This window comes from Epinephelus moara, chromosome 24 (assembly GCF_006386435.1).
Source record: "Epinephelus moara isolate mb chromosome 24, YSFRI_EMoa_1.0, whole genome shotgun sequence".
In the NCBI taxonomy this organism is placed as follows: Eukaryota; Metazoa; Chordata; class Actinopteri; order Perciformes; family Serranidae; genus Epinephelus; species Epinephelus moara.
In genome coordinates this window covers 42,090,878-42,102,087 of record NC_065529.1, presented here as the reverse complement: position 1 = coordinate 42,102,087, position 11,210 = coordinate 42,090,878, and the positions used below count along the sequence as shown (strand labels likewise).

Genomic DNA, 11,210 nt, shown 5'->3' with positions numbered 1-11,210 from the left:
ACGCCAACATGCTGTCTGCGGTCATTTTGACTTGACCGGTGGACTTCACTACAGGCTGATTTTTTGTTGAAACAGCTGACGAGCTGAATGTTCTAAAACCAGTTGCCAGCAACTTGACCAGCTGAGTTGCAGCTGACACCATCAGTCGGCTTGAGTTGAGGTCAGCCCGGCCAGTTCACACCGCTGCAACTTTTCTCTGCAACATTCTAAAACAGTTTTGTCTTGTTGTTGCGAATCTTTGGTCTTTGGTCATGGACTTTCCACGTGCAGATATGACGTGCAAGGTACCCTGGGTGCGTTGGCTGTTGACGTTCTGGGACGAAGTGTCAAGTTCTGCCTGTTACATGCATTGTCTTATTTCAAAATAAACTTCCATTTTAACAGGAAATTTACCATTTACATACTGTCTCTTTCAAAATAAATGCACTACGTTAGTACAAGAAATTGACGTGTTTTTTTTTTCCCTTCAACAACAAACACACATGGTTGGGTTTAGGAAAAAACAGTGTTTGGCTTTATAATCTTACGGGACATGAACGCCGCTCTCCCGGGTGAAAGTCGCCCCACTCGGACTTTCGCTGCCTTAATTTCAGTTGTTGGCCCACTGTGTTCCCCCTGACACCGCCAAGCACCATTAAACTATAATGGCGACCGCTCATGTATCATGTTGACTTTAAAGGACAGCTTTTTTCGTCAGTGTCTGATTCCACAAGTCGCAGCCCAAGTGTTGAATTTGGACGACTTCAGAATGAGACCAGGTTGGGGCGTAATGTCTAAATAATCTGATAGTTTTTGCCAGTTTATAATTTTTAAATTTCAGATTTTCAGTAGTGGTCAAACACATTTAGAAATTGTCATCTTTAAGAATATAAATGGAGGTTACTCAGAACAGACAAACCAAACAGTGGTTGAGAAATGCACTCTTAGCGTTTTTGTGTTTCCACATAGGCCACTGTTGTTCTACATGCCTGGCACACAGAGTTTCAGTTCTGCGACTGCACCACTAGATGCCACTAAATCCTTCACACTGGACCTTTAAGAACTAAATCATGCAGCCCAGACCATGAAAAGAGCCCCAGACCAAAACCACTCATGTGCACTTTGACTCTCATATTATGGGGAAAATTATTGTAGGATGAAATTGAATCTGTGAACTTCCTCTTGGTTCCAGTCGAGGACATTCTGGACATTCAGATACTGTTAATCTCTGATGTGACAGGTTTGACAGGCTGTGAACAATCCATGATGGATCACTTATTTAAAAATAAAATAAATGAAAAACTCGGGTGTCTCTCAGCCTCTGTTATCTTTGTCTCTCCACCCAGAACATTTACATAAAGTCCTGATACTACAGGCAGTATATTAATATGATACTTGCTGGGACAAGCCTTCGCCGAGAGACAGCCTGACACGGACGCGCACTCGGGAGCGCGCAGCCGGAGCAGGTGGTGACTCTCCTCCTCATAAGAAGCAGGAGACAGTCCGGATGCTCGGCACATCCCGGGGTGGTGCACGGAGAGCGGACTACAGAGGTGCTGCTGCTGTGTGTCGGTCCTGTCCGCTGTCAGCCTGCAGCCATATGACCGAGCTGCTGCTCTGCAAGCCATACACAACAACAAAGGAAAACAACAAACAAACAAACGCGGGTAAGGAATTATCTTTTTGCACGAATTGTGTTATTCCCAGAGGAAGTGCTGGGGTTGGTTATTAGCGTTTTTGCGTAACGTAAAGCCACTAGTGTCGGTCCTTAAATGTCCCCACGGGGCTTTGTGGTGTTTCTGTGATGCTCAAATGAGTTTGCACTGATTTATAAACCCTTATTTTATGTTACTCATACATAGATTATCTGTAGTTTTCACTCCTGCAGATACAATTGACTTGAATCCTCATTAATATTAGAGGTTTATTACAACTGCCCCGTGCAATAAATACTGTAGGCTTCCACGCTGATCTCCATCTGCGCGTAAAAACGCATCAGTCTCGCATCTCAATAATGTCACAAAAGTTAATAACTTAATTAATGCAAATGGTTTTGTTCCTAGTTTCACTGATAAGAAGGCAGTTTGACTTGCAGAGATAGAGTCGATCAACAGAGACGATTGAGAGCAAGAATGACTGATGCCAAGCAGCAAATTAGATTGTGTCTGATAGCGGGAAAAAACAGAGTTAACCTGATAAACAATTTAACTTTTGTGATGGCGGTGTTTCCTGCTGCTGTCAGGCTTTAAAATCACATCAACATCACCGCGGAATTTATTGGATGAATGGTGAGGAGAAGCAGAAATGATTGCAGCCATTATCTCTTCTTGACAGCTCATTGTTGCTCAGTGCACACCAAAGACAGTGTGTGTGTGTGCATGTAAGAGTGCGCGTGTGCGTGCATGTGTGTGTGTGTGTGTGTGTGTATGAAAGAGAGATAAAGGAAGAGAGGGAATGGGGTGGGGATTAAAGTTAGGAGCCTCAGTGTGACACCATGCAATTAAAAGTGAAACAGGGCTGCAGTGGAGCAACATTTGTGGACTCACATTAACAAGTTGATTTTAATTAATAGCAGGTCAGTCAGCGGGGGAAACATTAGACACGATCACAGTGAGTCGACCTCGGGCCAAAACAAAACTCAAATTCATTAATAAGTGAATTATATGAAAATGAACCCAGGTAGCCAAAATGACCAAACTGGATGCTGGAAGAAATAAGTTGGCCTGCATTTGGTTGCCTGACTCGGCTGACACTCGGGATGAATGATGCTCCAGAATCGTGCCAAATAAACTGGTCCGATGCTGGCTGCTGACACTGCCATCACTGGGTCATTATCAAAAATGATCTGGCTAAGCGTTGGCCCAAGCTCTGCAAACCGGAAGAAATAAGTTGGGCTGCAAGAATTTGCTCGACTCGACTGAGACTTGGGATGAGTGATGCCCTAGAATCATGCCAAATTAACTGGCCCAATTTTTGCTGCTGAAACTACCATCACTGGGCCATTATCAAAAATGACCTGGCCCAGCACTGCCCAAACTCAGCACACCAAAAAAAAAAAAAAAAGTCAGGCCACGTCCAGTTACCCAACTCGGCTGAGACACGGGATGAATGACACCCCAGAATTTGGCCAAATGAACTGGCACAAGCTGTCGTCACTGCCATCATTTGGTTGTTATCAAGAATGACCTGGCCCAGCATCAGCCCAAACTCGGCACACCAGAAGAAATAGGGTGGGTCGCAAGAATTTGCTCGACTTGGCTGAGACTTGGGATAAATGACACGTCAGAATCAGGCCAAATAAACTGGTCCAATTCCGGCTGCCAACACTGCCATCACTGGGCCGTTGTCAAGAATGACATGGGCCAGCATTGGCCCAAACTCCGCACACTGAAAGGAATAAGTCAGGCTACATCTGGTTTCCCAAGTCGGCTGAGACTCGGGATGAATGACGCCCCAGAATCGGGCTGAATAAACTGACCTGATTCCGGCTGCTGACACTGCTATCACTGGTGTAAGATAACCCAAGGACATCATGGACATCACAATGAAAAAATAAGTCGAGTCATGTTCGGTTTCCCAACTCGAAACTCGGAATAAATGATGCCCCAGATTCAGGCCAAATATACCAGTCCAGTTGTGGCTGCCATTATTGCCATCACTAGGCTTATCAAAAATGACCTGGCCGAGCATCAGCCCAAAATCAGCACACCAAAAGAAATAAGTCGGGCTGCTTCTGGTCACCCAACTGGCTTAGATATGGGATGAATGACACCCCAGAGTCGGGCCGAATAAACTGACCTGATTCCGGCATCATCATTTGATGTTTGAGTGAAAAATAATTTAGTGTTGTCTCCAAAAAGTGTCTGAAATCATCTGCATTTTCATCATTCACCTAAAAGATTTAGAACACCCAGTGTAAGAGTGTTAAACAAGGACTCCAACAGCCTTTAAAGAATCCCAGTTTGTCTTCATTCTGTGCTTTCAGCCAGCTACAAAAGCAAATCTCTTCTGTTTCTTTCATCCTGAGTTTCAGCCAAAAGGCTACATTGCTAAACATCCACCCAGTCTCCTCCACCGTGGTGTGAAACTGGCCTTGAACATCACTGCCAAGCGTGGCTGCATCTGTTTGATCAAGACTCTTTCAACATTGGCAGGCAGTCAACGCCGCTCGCTTCCACCAAAAGGAGGGGGGGAGGAGGGGAGAGAGAAACTTTGGGTTCATATAATGCGTTTACATGCTTCACTTGATCATCTCTAAACAGGAGTGTTTCCCCCCGCTGACCGGTCAAACTGTTCCCATGCGGAGCGTCCAGACACAGACCCAGGTGTCCAGATTTCATGGGTTAGCAAAGAACAAGTTTTGTTGTTGGTTTGCGAAGCCAAAGCTTTGTTGTGTCCTTATGAAAGATGCCACTGACACTTTGTTCTAATTAAGACAGGATAAATCCTCCCTCTGTCTCTCTCTCTGCCGCTTTCATTTTTTACCGCCTCTCCTTTCCCTCTCTGTTTCGTTCTCCCTCTCCTCTCCTCTCTCTGCGCATAACATCTTATTTTCTCCTTTCCTCTCACTTTCTCCCCCCTCCTCCTCCTCCTCCTCCTCCTCCTCCTCCTCCTCCTCCCCTTTTGTCTCTCTCATTCTCTCTCCTCTCTGTGGGACGCCTCTTGCTGTGCTTCTGGTGCTGTTTGTGTCTCAGCATTTTTGGAACATGCCTCCATGTGGGTGTCTGGAGGAGGTTTCCCCGCTGTGAGTGTGTGTGTTGTGTTCATGCATTGATTGTCTCTGTGTGCGAGTGTGTGTGTGCGTGCAGGCCTCAGTGCACTCAAACAGGAGATAAGGGGCCACGTCGCAGGATGTCGCTGATGTTACCATGCATCAGTGACAATGTTCTGGTCTCGCCCCACATCTGTTGTACCTGCGACCAAATTACCACTGAATCAGTTGGTGTCTCCCTGCTCTCTTTGCTCCGGCTCACTTGCTGACAGATGGACCCTCCTTATGGCTCTTGTTTTTTTATCACCCTGTGTTGCTTCCAGGGGCCTTTGCCATCCAATACACACCTAAAAATCTGCAAAGAAAAACCTCCCAGTCGATGTGTGAATCCACCGATACTGTTTGCGGAGGATTTTGGGAGACAAAGCACTTTTATATTGCTGAAGTCAGTTGTATTGGCCCTTGAGGAAATGAAGTTTTATGGTGTTAACTGCAGCTTGGCAGAGGTGTTTATTATGCAGAGGCATTAACGAGAGCTGTAATTTGGGTGCTTGTTATTGAGCTGATATTTATGATAATTTGGTGGCGCAAACTAGACCTATTTTACCCGAGATGAGAGATGAAAAAGTGAGTGTTTATGCATCAAATATTCAGCATTATTACTTAAAGACAGGGAACAATGGCTCAGTATGAATAAATTGTATTTGTGTCACAACAGATAACACATTTATTTTCTCTCTGTGTCTATTATATTAAATCCTGCATTTTTCTTCTTATCATCTGTCGTGTCTGTTTAGAGCAGATACTTAAGCGGCTGCTCAGTGAACCGTGAAGCTCAAAGGATATTGTTTCTCTCTCTCAAAGTGACCTGTGTGCTGGACTATTTCTTAACTGGGAGCGGGAACTTCCTGGAGAAATAGTGCGGCACATAACCAGAATTTTCCTTTCTACCTTTTGGACTTTAAACAGATTAAACAAATGAGGCCTAACATGTTAACTGAGCTTTACAAATGCTGGTAGGTAGATTCTGGTACCTTTGGACATCACTGAGCTAGCTGTTTCCAGCTGTTTCTTTATGCTAAGCTTATGCTAAGCTAAGCTAAACCACGAATACATTACATCTGCATGTTTCATACGTATCATATCAATGTTTTTAAAGTGATTTAGTATATGAGATGACGTTTGGGAGGTGGAGGGGATGGTGGATTGTGTGTCACATAAGTGCAGATCTTTGGGTTGTTTCCACCATCTTGTCTTTAGTGGCACATCGCGATATTTCCCACTGCATTTGTGGCACCAAATATGGGTATTTTTTTTACAGAACGTAGGGGTCTTTACTGGCACATCATGGCGTTTCCCAGCTGTGCTTGAGCCACTGATTCTGGGTGTTTTTAGCAGCACATCGCAGCATTTCCCAGCAGCATCTGTGGCACTGAACCTTGGTGTTTGTTAACTAAACATGGGAGTCTGATGGCACATTGTGAGTTTCCCAGTGGCATTTGAGCTACCAAACCTGAGTGTTTTTAATTGCACATTTCCCAGGGGCATTAAAGCCACCGAACCTGGGTGTTTTTGGCAGCACAGCGTGGCGTTTCCCATGGCCTTTGTGGCATCAAACGTGGGTATTTTTTTTACTGAACATGGGTGTCCCTAATGGCACATTGTGAGTTTTCCAGTGGCATTTGAGCGACCGAACCTGTGTGTTTTTTGCGGCACATCACGGTGTTTGCCAGTAGTGTTTGACCGACCAAACCTGGGTGTTGTTGGTAGCACATCGTGGTGTTTCCTGCAGAATTTTTGGCACCAAACCTGAGTATTTTTTAACAAACGTGGCTGTCTTCAGAAGCACATTGTGGCAATTAACGAATCTGGGTGTTTTTAGTTGCACATCATGGCGTTTCCCAGCAGTGTTTCTGGCACCAAACCTTAGTGTTTTGTCACTGAACGTGGGTGTAGTTAGTGGTTCATCATGAGTATTCCCAGCAGCGTTTCAGCCATTGAACCTGGGTGTTTTTGACGGCACATCATGGTGTTTCCCATTGCATTTGTGGCACCAAACCTGGGTATTTTTTATAGCAAACATGGCTGTCTTTAGCGGCACATTGTTGGGCTTCCTAGTGGTATTTTAGCAACCGAAGCTGGTGTTTTCAGCAGCATATCACACCATTTCCTAGTAGCGTCTATGGCACCAAACCTTCATGTCTTTGTACTGAACATGAGGGTTCTTAAGGGCTTTATTGCGAGTTTCCCAGTGACGTTTGAGCCACCAAACCTGGGTGGGTTTTTTTACCAAACATGGGTGTCTTTAGCAGCACACTGTGGTGTTTCCCAGCAGCATTTGTGGCACAGAACGTAGGTGTTATTTTTTACCGAACCTGGGTGTCTTTAGTGGTATATTGCTAGTTACCCAGTGGCGTTCAAGCCACCGAACCTGGGTGTCTTTAGCAGCACATCACTGTGTTTCCCAGCAACGTTTGAGCCACTGAACCTGGGTGTTTTTTTTTTGTTTTGTTTTTTTTTAAAGATATTTTTTGGGCGTTTTAGCCTTTAATTGATAGGAGATATTTTTTGGGCGTTTTAGCCTTTAATTGATAGGACAGCTTAAGTGTGAAGGGGGGAGAGAGAAAGGGAAGGACATGCAGCAAAGGGCCACAGGCTGGAGTCGAACCCGGGCCGCTGCAGCAACCGCTGCAGCAACAGCCTTGTACATGGGGCGCCTGCTCTACCACTAAGCCACCGATGCCCCAACTGGGTGTTTTTCACTGACCCATCCCTGCCACCAAAAGTGGGTGATATAAGCCAGAACATGATCTTTACCTTACCATGACCAAATGATTTTAGTTACCTAAATCTAACCACAACTTCACCACAAGGTTGTTGAAAAACCTAATGTTCCAATGTATTTACTACAAAATTATGTTCTGTAGTTTGCAAATACCACCATTTTTTTCTTGCAGTTGGGTTGCCTGGCTTCATACCTTCTCATCTACCCCTCTACTCTTCCTTTAATCCTCTAATCTCAGTATGTGGCCAGGAAAGAAAAGAATCTTGAAGGTGGCCTCTGCCTGACATGACAGCTCTGCTTCAACAGCCTGTGTCTGGAGTCTTTGTTTGCTGGATCCTTATGGCCCCGCTGGTTGCTATGAGAGATAAAACAACAGGAGCAGATGGCTCCTGGAGGTTTGGTGTCACAGCAGGTGAAGCTTAAAGATGCACACATACAGCAGTTTAATACCGGGGTCGCCTCGCTGCTCTTCCTCTCTCTCACCTTCCACAGTTCTGGGTCCACTCACTGTTAAGTATATTTCTATAACTAGTGTGTCACAGAGCCGCCGCCACGCTTAAGGGACAGACCGATTGATCACAGACTGCAGAGAGGTCTCTGATCTCATCAGATCTTAATCATCCAGCCCTCCAATAGTGTCCCCCTTGCAATTTCTTGAAGATTACCTATCACTTCATACTTACCACACTCTGCACTGAGTCATGTCTCCCCGGTGGCCGTCTCACACTGTACGCTGTGTTTATAAAAGCTTCTGGCACACATATATTGTGTTTCCAACAAAATGTAAGCCCTGATAACCCAATTTTAGCTCCTGTGCTCTGGCTTCCTTAAAAAATGTAGAATTGATTTTTAAGATTTCATTATATTTTATATTGCGGTTCATATTTTCTCTCCATATGCTGCTGAGCTCAGACATCCATAAACCCAACATTACAACCTCAAGATCAAACAAAGATCCTGACCGAGGTCAAAGTGAGATATAAAATTGTCCAAGAACGTTCAGAAACCTTCATTTATTTTTTGGGTTTTTACTCAATTGCTTCTGTGCTGTAAATTTCCCCTGACATCACGAGCATCCTCTACACTTCATACAGGATATCCTGATTCCAGACACACCTCAACGGCCCACTGTAAACGCTGAAGTGTGTATGCTCGACACACACATGCTGTTTTTATTTTGATAAACTACATTTTACCACCACTTCATTTTACTGTTCTTCTGTTGGCTGTAAGGACATTTAATTGACTATAAAGTCATTTTCTCCTTGGTGCTGCTACAGAGGTGTAAATGGAGTTATAATATAATGCACAACATATAATCCAGGATAAATTGCAATGTTAAAAGCTATCATCATGTATCTTGATTTACTTGTTTCATAATCAAGGAATTAACTCTGTCGTCACATAAACGAACTCTGAATTTGGACCAAGTGTGTGCACATCCAGGCAAAAACACTCAGGTACAAGACACAAAACACTAAACTGCAGGGCATAAATGAGGTCAGCAAACTTTGGGCTCCAATTAAATAGTTTGTGTCTCTTTTTCTCTGTACAAGGCAACGTTTCGATCCACAACACTGAACAAATCTGTTTCACCAGATTCTGTTTTTTTTTACAAGTGGAGTTTAAAGAATTAAAGAATTGGCTGAATTGAAAAGGACTCTCACCTAATGTTGGCTGACAGTCTGTAATTCTTCAGAGTGCATCACATGGTTCAGTCCTCAGCTGCTACATTTATAATAAATCCTTTTCCTTGAAGTCAAACTTTTATATCTACAAAGGCTCTTTGTTAATTTTTAGAGGGGAATAAAACATTGTTTGCTTTTCAAATCTTGATTTTCAAATTTTTCTATCTAGTAAATATTCATGACTGAATCAACAACATTTACGGTTAAAGTTCAGGGGAGAATAGTCCTTATTTTGATGCTATTTTTTCTGAGTTGGACATTAAAAAGATTAGCACATTTGCTTCTACAGGACCATGTTGGTGACATTTGATTGACAACATAAGGGGGAAAATATGCTTGCTTTTTAACCAAGCAGCAACCTCTGGGTCTGAAAAATGAAGTCAACATGAAAGAGCCAAAACTGCAGTTCTTTAAACGGCCACTTGAGGCTGGCTACAGAATCTAGTCAATCCTCATAGACCCTCATGTTAAAATACCCAACTTTACAGCAGAAATAAACACGTTTACAGCCCGGTACAAAAAACGTTTTGGTCTCTGTAGCTGATTTCAACATTCAACTGTACGGTGGTGAATTTTTATATAATTTACCCGTTTTCATTTTATTAAGGCTCAAATTTAGACATATTTAAGGGCGGGTTGCTTTGAATGTGAGGCGTTACTACAGTCTGTGTGTCAATTGCACCCCTTGCTCATCCAAAGCTCCTCCCTTTTGTCCAATTATGGTCACTTTTGGCTCCAAAAACCAAGATGGTGACGGACAAAATGCTAAGCTTTAGGCTTCAAAACAACACTCCCCAAATCAATGGCTGACATCACAGTAGCTACATCAATTATTTTATATGGTCTACTGTATGTCAGTGGCTCCAACTGGTCCAGCCACGGGGTCCTGATTGCTCCTTGGTCATCAGTTCAAGGTTCACACAGTTTAATATATTCAGCGTCATACTTGCATTTGGTCATGTTGTCAAGCTAGTTTGCTGTCTTTGTTAAGTAGCTGTCCATTATACACTCACTCTACAGCAGGAAATGGCACTTCAGAATAAAAGCTTGTGCTGGAAATTCACTGCACTTCAAAATTAAAGTGTGTTTTTTCCATTCAGAATGGACCCGCAACCCACTACTGGACCACGACCCACGAGTTAGGAACCACTGGTCTATGTTTTTAATCACTTGTTCCTGTAGACAACCGGCTTCACTGTGAACAGAATTGTTTACATACTTGCCGATGTACAATGCGTGTTACTGGAGTATATAACCTCCAGAAAAAGTGACAGTGGCACCATCATAGATGCTGTGGGCCCTCATATCATGTACGGCGTGACATGGCGGGTATGTTTCTTTAGCGTTCATTTCATGCGCACGCAAAAGAGAGTATCAAATCTCCAGCCTGAGGTAAAAGCTGTGATCAAATTGTGATTTAAATGTTGTTAAATCCTGATTGGTACACAGACATATGTGACATCATGCTTTACCAACAGAGCCCCGCCCACTTCAAAGCAGCGAGTTCAGTTTAAAATAGAAATGTCTCCATTTAAAAAACTTTTCCCCACTTTGATAGAAAATATTTATGTTCATGAAGAACCCATCTGTAGATTAAATAGGTTTTCAGAGGTCTTAACATGTTTTTTATTCTTTGATCCCAGAACAATTGTGACGCCCTTAAAGCCATGGATTCCTGTTTTTTCATAGAGTATCAGTCACTGTTTCAATGTTGCCGTTCAAACGCTGGATTGTCTCATTTGGGAATGAGACTCGTCGGTTCCATGCCACTCGTTTGGCCTCCCGTCTCCTCAGTAGCAGATGCTCGTCCTGCTGTGCCCTTCCTACAACACACAGCCATGTATAATACAGACTCTGGCAGGAGGCTGTGTTGTTCGCCGAGGTTGTTTATCACACACAAGAGACTGTGCTTAAAACCCGGAATGCCACCCAGCGTGCTCCATTATCGTCTCCATCCTGTGTCTCCTCAAAGGACCACCTGTTAGCGGCACATGAAAGTGTGCGAGAGGAAAACAGGGCACTGCTGTGCCGAGATACTCGGTCCCCC

At 43.7% G+C, this 11,210-nt stretch overlaps 1 protein-coding gene across 2 annotated transcripts in view; it reads left to right on the top strand.

Moving 5' to 3' along the window:
- The first annotated feature begins 1,469 nt into the window (after positions 1 to 1,469).
- draxina (dorsal inhibitory axon guidance protein a) overlaps positions 1,470 to 11,210 on the top strand; it is a 37,125-nt gene continuing 27,384 nt past the window's right edge. For both annotated transcript variants that reach the window (XM_050038961.1, XM_050038960.1), the window contains exon 1: positions 1,470 to 1,646. The gene's annotated coding sequence lies outside the window, so the exon portion shown is untranslated. The remainder of the gene's footprint in view (positions 1,647 to 11,210) is intronic.